Raw genomic sequence first — 13,211 nt, 5'->3', positions numbered from 1 at the left:
TCATTTTCTCTTTGTTCCTCTCTGCTTCTCTGAGGTGGCATCTTTTCCTGCTCCCAATGCTGGTTCTCTGAGCTATATAGATGTAATATGTATTTATTATAATTCTAAATTATAAACATGTTATAATTTTATAGAATTATATTAATTATAGTAATATATAGTATTAATATATAATGTTAATATTATACTAATTTTAAGTAATATTAATATTTGTTAATAAATTAATATACCAGCATTGATTAATATAATAACTTAATAATAATATATATAGTTTATATATAATATATAAAATGTAAATACCTAAAATATGCTTCCCAGCATGCATTTCTGCCAAGGCTCTTTTCACTGGTCACCTTTTCCTGCATCCTTTCTGCCACCATAGTGTCCTTCCCAACACCTCTCTGCTGGTTTGGGAGCGAGTAGGGCCAGTAGTGGATCCACTTCACAGCTCCTCAACTCAAATGGGTGGACTGGGATGAGGTTTTCTGGGTGGATCCCCTTAACAGACAGAGCTGATAGGGAGGTATCACCCATCTCCCCACACACTTTCACTCTCCATCTGTCTTAAAGTAGTTTCAGTTCCTCTCAGTTGCTGATAAAATCTCATGTCAGTACTAGTCGTTGGTTTTGTCATGAGCTCCTTCTTGTGCCTCCCCATGCCTCCATCAGGTTTTTCATGAAAAATTGAGAGAAAAAAAGAAAAGAAAAATGAGGTGGTATCCATATCTAAGAAAAGTAAATAAAGAAGGACAAGTAAATTCTTAAAAAAAAAAAATTGAGAGAGGCTGCATCAGAAACAGCAAGTTCCCTATGTGAACCAGAAATCCACTGTGGTAGAATTTTAACGGTTCTGTTTTTGTGTTCTGACAGAGTCAACTTGAGTGCTGGCAAGATTTGGAACTAGAACCTGGCCTTGCCTTGTTGAGGGAGTGGCTGCTCCAGGGGGAGGGGGGAGATGCCCACACAGCTAGAACTTGCATATTTGCCAGGCCTGGGAGGTGGCAGGAGAAAATGTGACATTTCAGAGAGCAGTGTTTATTTTCTCCTCACTTCCAGATCTCCAAGGTTGAGCCCGTGTAAATCTAGGAAGGAAAACTCAGCTGCTTTTCCTGTTCATCTGGGAAGAGAGTTTGTTTTCTTCCTTCCTGGGCAAACAGAAGTGGTGGTGTCGAGGGGCGCGTGAGTGGCTCAGTCAGTTAAGCAGCCGGCTCTGAATTTCCAGTCAGGTCCTGATCTCAGGGGCCTGGGATGGGGCTGTGTCAGGCTCCACGCTCAGCTGGGAGTCTGCTGGACATTCTCTCGGTCTCTGCCCTCCCCCACCCCATCCCCCCACGCGCATGTTTGCACACAGGCTCTCTCTCTTTTTCTGTCTCTCAAATAAATAAAACTTACAAAATAAAAGAAGCAGAAGAATTGGTGATGTTGATAAGGAAAGGCGTGGGCTGCGTAATTCCTGTTTTTCTACCTGCAAGTAAGTAAATAAAACTAGCTGGAGGACAGGGGGCCCAGCTGCATGTTTGGTTTCTCACTGACTCACTGGAGATCCTTTCCTTCCTGGGCTTCAGTTTCTCACTCAGATCCAGGCTGTCTGTTCCCTTCCTGCATCACAAGGATTTTGTAAAGAAAGATGGAGTACATTTTACTTTCTCTGGGAAGGTGTAGAAGAGAAAAACTAGATGCTAGAGTCAGGGTTCTTTTTTCTAGTGAGGTGCTTCTCTTGCCTTATCCCTAAGATTCGGGCTTGCGGACGCAAGAGAAGATGTCAAGACCTTGGAATCTGGGTCTTGGGACATGGCAGCCTGTAGTTTGTGATTCATAAGGAGAGGCTGAGGGGATCTAAGTGTAAACGAGCATGTGAAAAATACGGTGCTGGAACAAACTAGAATTGGAGATCAGTGGAGTAGCTTGTTACCAGTTACTTGGAGTTTCTGCATTAGATTCTCATGTGTCTGGAATAGTTTACTTACTTCTGAAGAAGGAACGCGGAATAAAGTGACCTTTCACATTTCCTTGAGGGGCTCTGATTGTAATGGGTCAGTAAACATGATGTAACCTGTGGCAAAGCCTAACCATGAGATACAGATTTTATCTTTAAATCATTGTTAGACTGAGGAGAAGTGATTTTACCCATGATGCTGTGCAAAAGCTATGTGGAATTTTGGATTCACTGAGTTGGGTTTTCCCTTAAAAGAAGATATCGATTGAGACTCTTAATCTCAGAAAACAAACTGAGGGTTACCGAGGGAAGGGGGATAGGAAGAGGGTGGTTGAGTTATGGACGTTGGGTAGGGTATGTCCTATGGTGAGTGCTGTGAAGTGTGTAAACCTGGCAATTCACAGACCTGTACCCCTGGGGCTAATAATACATTATATGTTAATAAAAAATATAAAAAGTTTGGGGTGTCTGGGTGGCTCAGTGGGTTAAAGCCTCTGCCTTTGACTCAGGTCATGATCCCAGGGTCCTGGGATCAAGCCCCGCATTGGGCTCTCTGCTCAGCAGGGAGCCTGCTTCCTTCCTTCCTTCCTTCCTTCCTCTCTCTCTGCCTGCCTCTCTGCTTACTTGTGATCTCTGTCAAAAAATAAATAAAATCCTTAAAAAAATTCTTTAAAAAATTTTTAAAAATTAAAATTAAAATAATTAAATAAATTACTTAAGGCAAAAAAGAGTAGATATTGCTCAATGAGGATAATAATGTGCTTCCCCTAAGAGGCCACTATCAACCTACAAAGCTGAGACCTTGACCTCTTAAGCTATATAGATGTGTATTATTTTATTGAGGTATAATTTACATTCAATAAAATGCACAGATCTACGTGGTTAGTTTGGTGAGTTTTTTTTTTTTTAAGGAGTTCATGTTTAAAAAATATTATATAACATTGTGCTGAAATACATCTAGGATAAAATTTACCGTCTTAACCATTTTTTAGTGTATAGTTGAGCGGCTTCAAGCACATTGACAGTGTTGTGCAACCATCACCACCGTCTAATCCCAGAACTCTCTCCATTCTGTAAAACTGAAGCTCTGTACCTGCTAAACTAGAATTTCTTACTCCTCCCTTCTCCCATGCCCTGGCACTGCCATTCCACTTCCTGTGTCCTGAATTTGACTTCTCGGAGTGGAATTGTGCAGTATTTGTGACTTTTTTCTCTTAGCACAGTGTCCTTAAGGTTCATCCACGTTGTAGCACATGTCAGCATTCCCTACTCTCTAAGGCTGAATGATACTCCATTTTATGTGTGTATGTACCAGATCCTGTTTATCTATCCATCTGTCTATCGACACATGGGTTGTACATGGTTCCACCTTTCGGCTCTTGTGACTAATACTGTTGTGAGTGTGGGTGTACAAGTATCTCCCCAAGTCCTGGCTTTCAGTTCTTTTGAAAGAATGAATTTGTATCCTAGAATATATATATATACCCAGAAGTGGAATTGCTGGATCATATAGTAATTATTCAATTTTTAATTTTTTGAGGAACTGCTGTACTGATTTTCATAGTGGCTGTACAGTTTTACATTCCTACCAGCAGTACTCAAGCATTCCACTTTCTCCACATCTTCCCTGACACCTTTTATTTTCTGTGTGTGTATAGGAGCCATCCTAATGGGTGTGAGGCGAGTTGCATAAGTTTTGACGAATGCATGTAAGTCGGTACTACTATCCCAATCAAGATTCAAGATGCGGAACATTTCTTTCACCACCCAAAGTTCCTTCTCTCAAGCTCCTCTATATCCTCTCTGCCTCATCACCACCTCCAAACCCTGGAAAGTGGGGGCTCAGGTTGGAAATCCTGTGAGCACCCGGGAAGGTACTGTCTTAACATTCAGGCAGCTGTGAGGACAATGATCTTTTTACAATTAACTAATTCAAATTCAATTAACTATGGGGCACCTGGGTAGCTCAGTCCGTAACCGTCTGCCTTTGGCTCAGGTCATGATCCCAGGGTCCTGGGATCTAGCCCCACATCAGGCTCCCTGCTCAGCAGGAAGCCTGCTTCTCCCTCTCTCACTCCCCAGCTGTGTTCCTCTTCTTGCCTTCTCTTTCTCTGTCAAATAAATAAACAAATCTTAAAAAAATTTTAAATCTTAAAAAATTTCAGAGGTAGAGTTCAGTGACTCCTCATTCTTATGTAACACCCAGGGCTCATTATATCACATGCCCTCCTTAATGGCCATCAGCCAGTTACCCCATTGCTCCAACCACTGCCCCTCCAGCAACCCTCAGTTTGTTTCCTATGATTAAGAGTCTCTTATTTGTCACCCTCTCTGATTTTGTCTTTTATTTTTTCCTCTCTTCCCCTATGGTCCTCTGTTTTGTTTCTTAAATTCCACATATGAGCGAGATCATATGATAATTGTCTTTCACTGATTGACTTATTTTGCTTAGTGTCATACCCTCTAGTTCCCTCCACATTGTTGCACATGATCAGATTTCATTCTTTTTGATGGCTGAGTCATGTTCCATTGGAGATACATACCACATCTTCTTTATCCATCCATCTGTTGATGGGCATCTGGGCTCTCTCCATAGTTTGGCTGTTGTGGACATTGCGGCTATAAACATTGGGATGCAGGTGCCCCTTTGGATCACTGCATCTGTATCTTTGGGGTAAATACCTAGTAGTGTGAGGACAATGATCTTGTCAGAGTACAGACCCACACAGGCTTGGTGGCCAAAAGAACCAGATGGGAAATCCGGTTTGACATGTTGGTAGATGTGAAAGCCTGAACTCTGTGCCCCACAGATGTTTTTAGTACAAGTAGAGTTGGTAACTCACGCCTTGAATAGCTCACTGAACAGGTAATGCTAGAATATGTAGATGTGGCAGACGAAGGTTATCTGGAGAGAATAGTAATAAAAAGAATAGTGAGCGTTTGTTGAGTACATAATGTGTGCCCTCTTCTGAGTACTTCATATAATGCAATAACTGGTTTAATCTTTGCAACCATCCATAAAGTAGCTGTTGTTATTAATTCCGTGTTACCAATGAGGAGACTGAAGTACAGAGAAAGAATAACTTGTCCCCAGTCATACGGCTAAAAGTGTGTGTCAGAGAGTTCTAAACCCAAGTTTAGAAGTTAGTTGGGCTCCAGTCTCTGGCCATGTGGTTATGGAGGAAGGATGACATGGTCTTTACGGGAGGAATTCCCGCCATCGTGTGAAATGGCCACTAGACCATGAGTTGGCTGCACCACAGTCAGGCTTGGACCTTCGTGTAAGTGATTCTCATCAAAAAAATGGTGTGGATTCTCCCATCCAGTGGGAGCCTGTGCTGCCCGTGATGCCAGCATCTGCCGTACCTCAGGTCAGACAAGGGAATGCAACACGTTATTACCATGCACATGACCTAGAGGGCAGACCCACCACTTTCCTATAGACAGGCATTCCATCTGCAGCATGAAGGGGTGGGCTGGGAATTCCCTGAAATCCTCTCTACCCTGATAGTCCTACACTGGCAGAAATGAGCTCCTTCTGGAGACAAGTGTCCCCACCCCCACATTTCTACTCCTGCTTTCTTGGGGGCACTTACATCTGAACCTTGGAATTATTGTCTCACCTGTGCTTTGCTGGATGTTTTGAACTGAAATTGGGGAAAAACAAACTCTGGAAGATCAAAAGAATACTTTTAAGTCTAGACAGTCACTGCCATAGCACAGAACATAAGCAACGGCCATCTAGGGCTTGAGAAAACCTGTCACAGTTGTGCCAAACCCTTTGAATGAAAGCCCGTAATGTTCTTGATTCATAGCATAAGCCAGGCGAGCTATTTCTGGCATTCCTTCTTTCTCCCTCTTTCGGTATACACTGGATAGTTTTGTTTTGTTTTGTTTTAAAATTTTTTTAAATTTATTTGACAGAGAGAGAGATCACAAGTAGGCAGAGAGGCAGGCAGAAAGATCGGGGGGGGGGGAGGGGAGGAAGGCTCCCTGCTGAGCAGAGAGTCCGATGTGGGGCTCGATCCCAGGATCCTGGGATCATGACCTGAGCTGAAGGCAGAGGCTAGACCCACTGAGCCACCCAGGTGCCCCTACACTGGATAGTCTTAATATTGCTGGCATCAAGATACATACAACCAAAGGGGGGAGGGATTGTTTCTAACCTCCTTTGATATTCGATTCAGACTGCCCCAGGAGCATCAGTCAGTCTCTGAAGCAGGCTGCACTTTTGGGCACTTTTGTATTATGGTTGGATCAGCCATGACCCCCATGCCCGACCCCCATGTTCTATCCCCACCATAGTCAGCACAGGATGCTGGATCTTGATACGGGGGTGGGCGGGGAGGATGGGCACAGAATGTGCCTGGATGGGATCCTTGTGTCTCTCCCTGGGGACGGCACTACTCTGACCATGTGTCTATTTCAGAAAACGTTATCACAGAGCTGGGTTGCATTATTTTTGCACCGGAAAGGCAGGACGGCCGAAGTAGAGCAGGGGAAGTGGGTTGGAAATGGGCTTTCTCTCCATGGGGTGCCTGGGTGGCTTAGTTGGTTGGGCACCCGGCTCTTGGTTTTGGCTCAGGTTGTGATCTCATGGGTGATGGGATTGGTCCCGATGGGGCCCCACATGGCGGGGGGGGGGGGGGCTCCCTGCTGACGGGGAGTCTACTTGAAAAATTCTCTCTCCCTCTACCCACCCCAACCCCTCACAGGCTCGTGCTCTTTCTCTCAAATAAATGAATCTTTAAAAAAAGAAAAAGGAAATGGGCTTTCTCTTCAAACAGCCAGTAGTCTTGTATTCAACACTTTGGGTTGGAAGCTGTCTGCCAAAGTGTAGCCAGTTTCTGCCTGATAAGTCTGGGAGAGGAACATTTTTGTCGTGGTTTTGTTTTGTTTGATTTTGTTTTGCACCCAGCTCGTTAAAGAGTCAAAGAACAAGAATGCATCTAGCTCAGCAAAAATGTGACAGTTTACAGTATTTATTCCATTTTTACTCTGAGAGCTCCTAGTGGTGTCACCTGCCTGTATACACAGGGACACATATATGCATTTCCCCTGGTATAATATAAAGATCTCTAGAGTCAGACAGACATGTAAGAAAACTGCTCCTGCCACCTCCTCCTGGAGTGACCTTGGATACTATGTTTAACTTTTCTAAACTTATGTTATCAGACCTCATTCACTGGACAGTGGAAGGGCAAATGATACCAGATGGATGAAAGCACCCAGGCGCTCAGTACAATAAGTGGTTAACAAATATTTACCCACAAATTAAGTTTCTATAGCTCCAGTGTACAGAGCAAGGAATGCAAGGCTAGCTTTCCTGATGTTGAGCTACCCAGCGGTGGCAGAACCTGCCCCATGGAGGATGAGCCCACAACCAGAGGAGGATGACTAAAGGCTGGAGGGGATCATTTGGGAAGGTTTGGTAGAGGGTCCTTGCAATGAGAAGCAAGTTCAACAGACTTATCTCTAGCAGCCTCCAAGATTTCTATTTCTTTTTCTTTTCTTTCCTTTTTTAAAAAATATTTTATCTATTTGTCAGAGAGAGAACACAAGCAGGGGGAGTGGCAAGCAGAGGGAGAAGCAGGTTCCCCACTGAGCAGGGAGCCTGATGTAGGACTCGATTCCAGGACTATGAGATTATGACCTCAGCTGAAGGCAGACACTTAACCAAGAAAGCTAGAAAGCTATGCAGGCATCCCCAAGAGTTTTTTTTTTTTTTAAGATTTTATTTGTTTATTTGACACAGATCACAAGTAGGCAGAGAGGCAGGCAGAGAGAGAGGGAGGAAAGCAGGCTCCCCGCAGAGCAGAGAGCCTGATACAGGGCTTGATCCCAGGACCCTGAGATCATGACCTGAGCCGAAGGCAGAGGCTTAACCCGCTGAGCCACCCAGGTGCCCCCACAAGAATTCTGTTTTAAATGATAGACTACTCTTTCTTTTTTAAGATTTTATTTATTTATTTATTTGACAGAGAGAGAATGAGAGAGAGAGAGAGGGAACAGAAGCGGGGGGAGTGGGAGAGGGAGAAGCAGGCTTCCCGCTGAGCAGGAAGCCCGATGTGGGGCTCAAACCCAGGACCCTGCGATTATGAACTGAGTCAAAGGCAGATACTTAACAACTGAGCCACTCAGGTGCCCCAGTGATAGACTACTCTTGAACAAATAGAGCATAGCGGATATTCTCTGGATGAAGGGTAGATAGGTGGAAATTAAGATATAAATAAATAAAATGGTACCTGGCCTGGGGCGGGCATTCCGATCATGTTGAATGACTAAATGTACAAATGTGCATGAAACGTCAGTGAAACTGTCCTGTCAGTCCCATGATTGTGAACAATAACCAGCATGCCCATTACATTAGCTTCTTGTTTCCATGGTCACTGTCCTGAGAGGAGGGGAATCCAGACAGTTTGTTTGCGGTTAACAGGCAGAAGAGTTAAACAAAACAAAACACTGCTACCAACAAAAGGTCAGCCAATGAGAATGCCACCTCCTGTCCACGTGTGGTACTGGGAGTTGCTCAGATAACAAGGAAGGGCATCACTTGGGAAAACCCGAAGCACTGTTCTGTGCACCTGCATACAGTGCCCAGAGAAACCAGGGAGGGTAGCTACACATTTAAAAGCTTATCACAATATGCTTTGAGTGTGCCCTACTCAAAGCTTGTGCCCGGGGAACTGAGGTATCATGTGAAGTACAGAGACGTCTAACAAGGCAGGCGTTGAACTGAGAGTACAGGACCCAGTCCCTTGCTCAGTAAGCATTTAGACCACCTCAGCTGTCTTCTAATTTTTCTAATCTTATCTCAGAGAATTCACCATAGTCAGCTTTCATTATTATATCATCCCACTGGTTTGCAAAGTGGAGGTGGTAGTTGTGACTCCAAACGTTATTGGGTAGATTAATTAAGATAATGTAGAGGAGTACTTAATAAATGTACCTTCCCTCCTTCCCCCTGCCTTTTGGACAAAGGAATCCTTTGACTAGAGAAAAAAAACTTTGGCATGATGTGGCAATGACAGAGGAGTGGGGATGGTTTAAATTGTATGTAAAACGGGTGTTTTAAAATTAGTTGTGGATTGGGGCACCTGGGTGGCTCAGTGGGTTAAAGCCTCTGCCTTCAGCTCAGGTCCTGGGATTGAGCCCTGCATTGGGCTCTCTGCTCAGCAGGGAGCCTGCTTCTCTCTCTCTCTCTGCCTGCCTCTCTGCCTACTTGTGATCTCTGTCTGTCAAATAAATAAATAAAATCTTTTAAATAAATAAATAAAATTAGTTGTGGATTGAAATTATGATTGTCCCCCACCCTGCTGTGAATAAGTGGCTAAAATCTGGACAGAACACTGTTAATCAGTTGTTTGTCAGGTGCCGTGCTGGAATACGTTCTTCCCTGAGATTCTTAGCAGTCAGGTTTCCAAATTTGTCCGCCTTCCTTTGGCTGACATACTTTGTCTTGGATTAATGTTCAAAAATGCTTACTTCTCCAGACGCAAACCCCATCATGGCAACAGAACTTCCTTTACTTTTTGAAGGATCTAAGCTCCAAGGAAAAAAGGGTTGCATTCATTTTCCTATTTCGTAGACAGTTTTGAAAGCCGTCAGTGCTTAGGCGGGGTGGGGCACACCCTCCTGAAGTCCACAGGCTGGAAGTTTAAATTTGTCGTCCCGTGGGATGTAAAATGAAACCCTGTACCAAAGTAGGATGGTGAGTGACTCACTCACATGTGATCTTCTGGGGAAGAGAGGGATTCAGTAAGAATGTGCCACGAGGACTGCAAAGCCCTTCCTAATGAACATTCTGGTTGCCCCTCCTGGACCTGGGTCAGTGTCATGATTCTGGATGGAGGTGGCCGAGTTGTGGTGGGGTCTCAAGGGGGGCATCCAGTACTTGGGGTGAATTCAGCGTGGTGCCACATGCAGCAGGACCCGAGAAATTGCATTCATCAGCACACTAAAACGGGGTTCAGCTCTCAAGGATGGGTTCACATCTACAGGCTCACCGCACACATGCCCTCAAATGCAAACACTCACATGCTGATAATATCTTTATTACATTGAGAAATATACGGGATGCCTGGGTGGCTCGGTGGGTTAAGCATCTGCCTTCGGCTGTGGTCATGATCCAGAGTCCTGGGATCAAGTCCCACATGGGGCTCCCTGCTTGGCAGGGAGCTTGCTTCTCTCTCCTTCTGCCTCTCCCCATCCCCACTTGTGCTCTCTGTCTCAAATAAACAAATAAAATTTTAAAGAAAAGAAAAAAGAAATGTAATTGTTACTGAGACAAAAATCCTTGTGCTCCGGACTTTGAAGACAGGTCCACGTGGGAAGCCAAACTCTAGTCCAAGTGTTGCTTGGCAATCACAGAATCAGAACAAAAGGGTATTAGATAGATAACACAGCTGTGGGAAGTATCTGATCCTGGACCATTTTCTCTAGGGCCAAGACACCCTTTCCGTAGGACTGGGCTTTGATGAATATTTCAAAGTAACGATCTCTGACAATTTTGTGTGGAGCTTGGACACCATCTTTCTTTCAATATGCTAATAGTTTCAACAAAGTGGCCTTAGGTCAGGAGCCGTTCTTTCTTATTGAAATTGAATTTGCATATCTTTGTTTTGATGGTTATTTGCTGATTTTACTAGTCTAATGCGCAGGAAATGATCTAATTTGCCTGCTTTCCAAATTCTGGCTTAGTGGGGAGGAATCCACCGCACTCCATATCTGGCCTCCTGAAATATCACACGAAATAGGATTTCCTGGTTCCTTGTGTCTGCCATAAGGACATAAGGAACTTCCTGCATGAGGGCATTTCTAGCAGTGTTACAATAGGGCAGTTTGTGGAATGATGTCAAAATGACCCTCTTGTACACCAAGCAGAAAATGATACGGATCTGTTCTCGACGTATCTAATTTTTTTCTTTCTGACTCCATCATAAATTACTTCTGCAGAATTTTGTAATCTGAAGTGAAATAAGTTGAACTTATTTAGCATGCCCTAAAGATCTGCTCTTGGGGTCCATCTCTTATGTTGCGTTCCCAGCTTTCTTCCAGTCGCTCTAAAACAATGGCTTAACATTTTCAGGAGCCCTAGTATGGGCCCTGCTTGTAGAGCTCAGATATATAAAGAAGCTGCCATCCCCCATCACCCCCCACAGACTGCAGAACCATATGGGCCCTCCAGTCTTCATCTTCCCGTCTTGAAGAGCCCCTGATGCTTTTAAGGTCATCTGAGCCATGCCCAAGCCTGAGTGGGTCTCCCTTTTTCCTAAAACTGGGGCACAGTTGCTAATTAGTTTGCCCCACCTGTGAGCAGCCAAGAAGCTTTGGAAACCCTAACACAAAGTCTGAGTCATTATGAACCTGGTGATATTGTTCAGTTTATGGGCTTGTAGGCTGGCCTTCAGAGAGGAAGAATGAATGGATCCAGGAAGCTGAGACAGAAAAGGGTTCCTCTCAAGAGTCCTTGGCTCTTCAGGCTGGAAGAGAATGTGGAAGGACTTTAGAGTTTGAGCTTCCAGAAGAAGGGCGTGGCATTCTTTGGGAGCCGCTCATTTGGGGAAGTTAAGAAGAGGCAATTCTGGGAGGTGGCAATTCTGTGGCAATTCTGGGGGGTGAGAATTCTACCACTGAACCACCAGTGCCTTCCGGTGACAGTTCTGTTCCAGGGGGCGGTCCACAGGATTCCTTCCCCTCCTTCCCACTCCCCACCCATCCTTGCTCCTTACTAGGCACCAGACACTGGGCCCGTAAGCATGAGCTTGGGTTAACTTTACATGTATTAACTGGTATCTGATGAAAGAATCGAGGGGTACTGTTTCCTGCCTTCATTTCTATAATCCACTGAGAAACTTGTTTTGTGCTAGTAAATAACAAATACACAACAGCTGTCTCTATATAAACGGACTTCAGCTGAGTGCTGTCCAAGTTTCAAAATAGATTGTCTGGCTGAAAGCACCCTGTGTTCAAGTATGATACATTTTTTTCCCTTTAGTAAATTATTTCTAGCTCTTTGAATGACGACTCTCAGTATTTCCAGAAGATTTTGCTCAAGCGTTTTTTTCCCACTTCTTGATGTGGTCAGGAGGATTGGAAGAATTTATATTAAAGGCTGGGTTTTGAGGGAGATGTTACCCTTCCCTGCCTCCTTACTTGTTGTTGTCATCTACAGCACTGCCCCCTTATCTGTGGGGTATATGTTCCGAGAGCCCCCAACAGATGCCTGAAACTGCAGGTAGAATGGAACCCTATTTATACTGTTTTTTCCTACACATACATACCTATGATGAAGTTTAATTTATAAATTAGGCACAGTAAGAGATTAACAACAAGAACTAATAATACAATAATTCTAATGATACAATAAAACTTACATGAATGTGGTCTCTCTCTCAAAATATCTTTTTTTCCCAAGATTTTATTTATTTTTTGACAGAGAGAGGGAACACAAGCAGGGGGAGTGGGAGAGGGAGAAGCAGGCTCCCCGCTGAGCAGGGAGCCCGATGCAGGGCTCGATCCCAGGACCCTGAGATCATGACCTGAGCTGAAGGCAGACGCTTAATAGCTGAGCCACCCAGGCATCCCTCTCTCTCAAAATAACCTTACTGTACTGTAGTTAACCCCCCCTTTTTAAAAAAGATTTTATTTATTTACTCAAGAGAGAACAAGTGAGAGAGAACACAAACAGGGGTAGAGGCAGAGGGAGAGGAAGAAGCAGGGTCCCCGCTGAGCAAGGAGCCTGATGTGGGACTTGATCCCAGGACCCTAGGATCATGACCTGAGCTGAAGGCAGATTCTTAACCAACTGAGCCACCCAGGCATCCCTGTAGTTACCCTTCTTCTTGGGATGATGTGGCATGATGAAATGCTGTGTGATGAGATGAAGTTAGGTGAATGATGTAGGTGTTGTGAGGTTGTGTTAGGCTACCACTGACCTGATTTCAGAAGGAGAATCGCCTGCTTCTGGATTGCAATTGATGAAAACCACAGATAAGGAAGGATTTCTGTATTCCAAAACTGTATAGAAACAAAGGGAGGGCCCTTGCTCCTTAAAGGTGGGTCTGCTAGGTGGTCCACCAATTGGCAGAAACTCAATCTAACTCACATATAAATTATTCTTAATGAGAGATATTGGCACATTTTGATCATTTATATGATGTGAAACAGGGCTTCCAAACAAAGTCGTGGCTAAGTCTCAAAGAGCCCTGCTCTTAGCTTCCCCTAGCACATTCTGAGCAAATGAGACATACCCCTTCCTGCTTCCACGGATAGT

The 13,211-nt window shown here is 44.2% G+C and overlaps 1 protein-coding gene across 6 annotated transcripts in view; it reads left to right on the top strand.

The window, feature by feature from the left end:
* Nucleotides 1-13,211, top strand: part of ANXA4 (annexin A4) — a 75,861-nt gene that overhangs the window by 17,263 nt on the left and 45,387 nt on the right. The window contains exon 1 of one of the 6 annotated variants that reach the window (XM_059405928.1): nucleotides 3,621-3,645. The exons of 4 other annotated variants lie outside the window; for them this stretch is intronic. The gene's annotated coding sequence lies outside the window, so the exon portion shown is untranslated. Of the gene's footprint in view, nucleotides 1-3,620; nucleotides 3,646-13,211 lie in introns of those variants that run through there. One more of the 6 variants, XM_059405931.1, reaches the window with a different exon arrangement.

The sequence above is a fragment of the Mustela nigripes genome, chromosome 7 (assembly GCF_022355385.1).
Source record: "Mustela nigripes isolate SB6536 chromosome 7, MUSNIG.SB6536, whole genome shotgun sequence".
In the NCBI taxonomy this organism is placed as follows: Eukaryota; Metazoa; Chordata; class Mammalia; order Carnivora; family Mustelidae; genus Mustela; species Mustela nigripes.
Note: the sequence above shows the minus strand (reverse complement) of the source record. Positions and strands in the feature narration are given on the sequence as shown.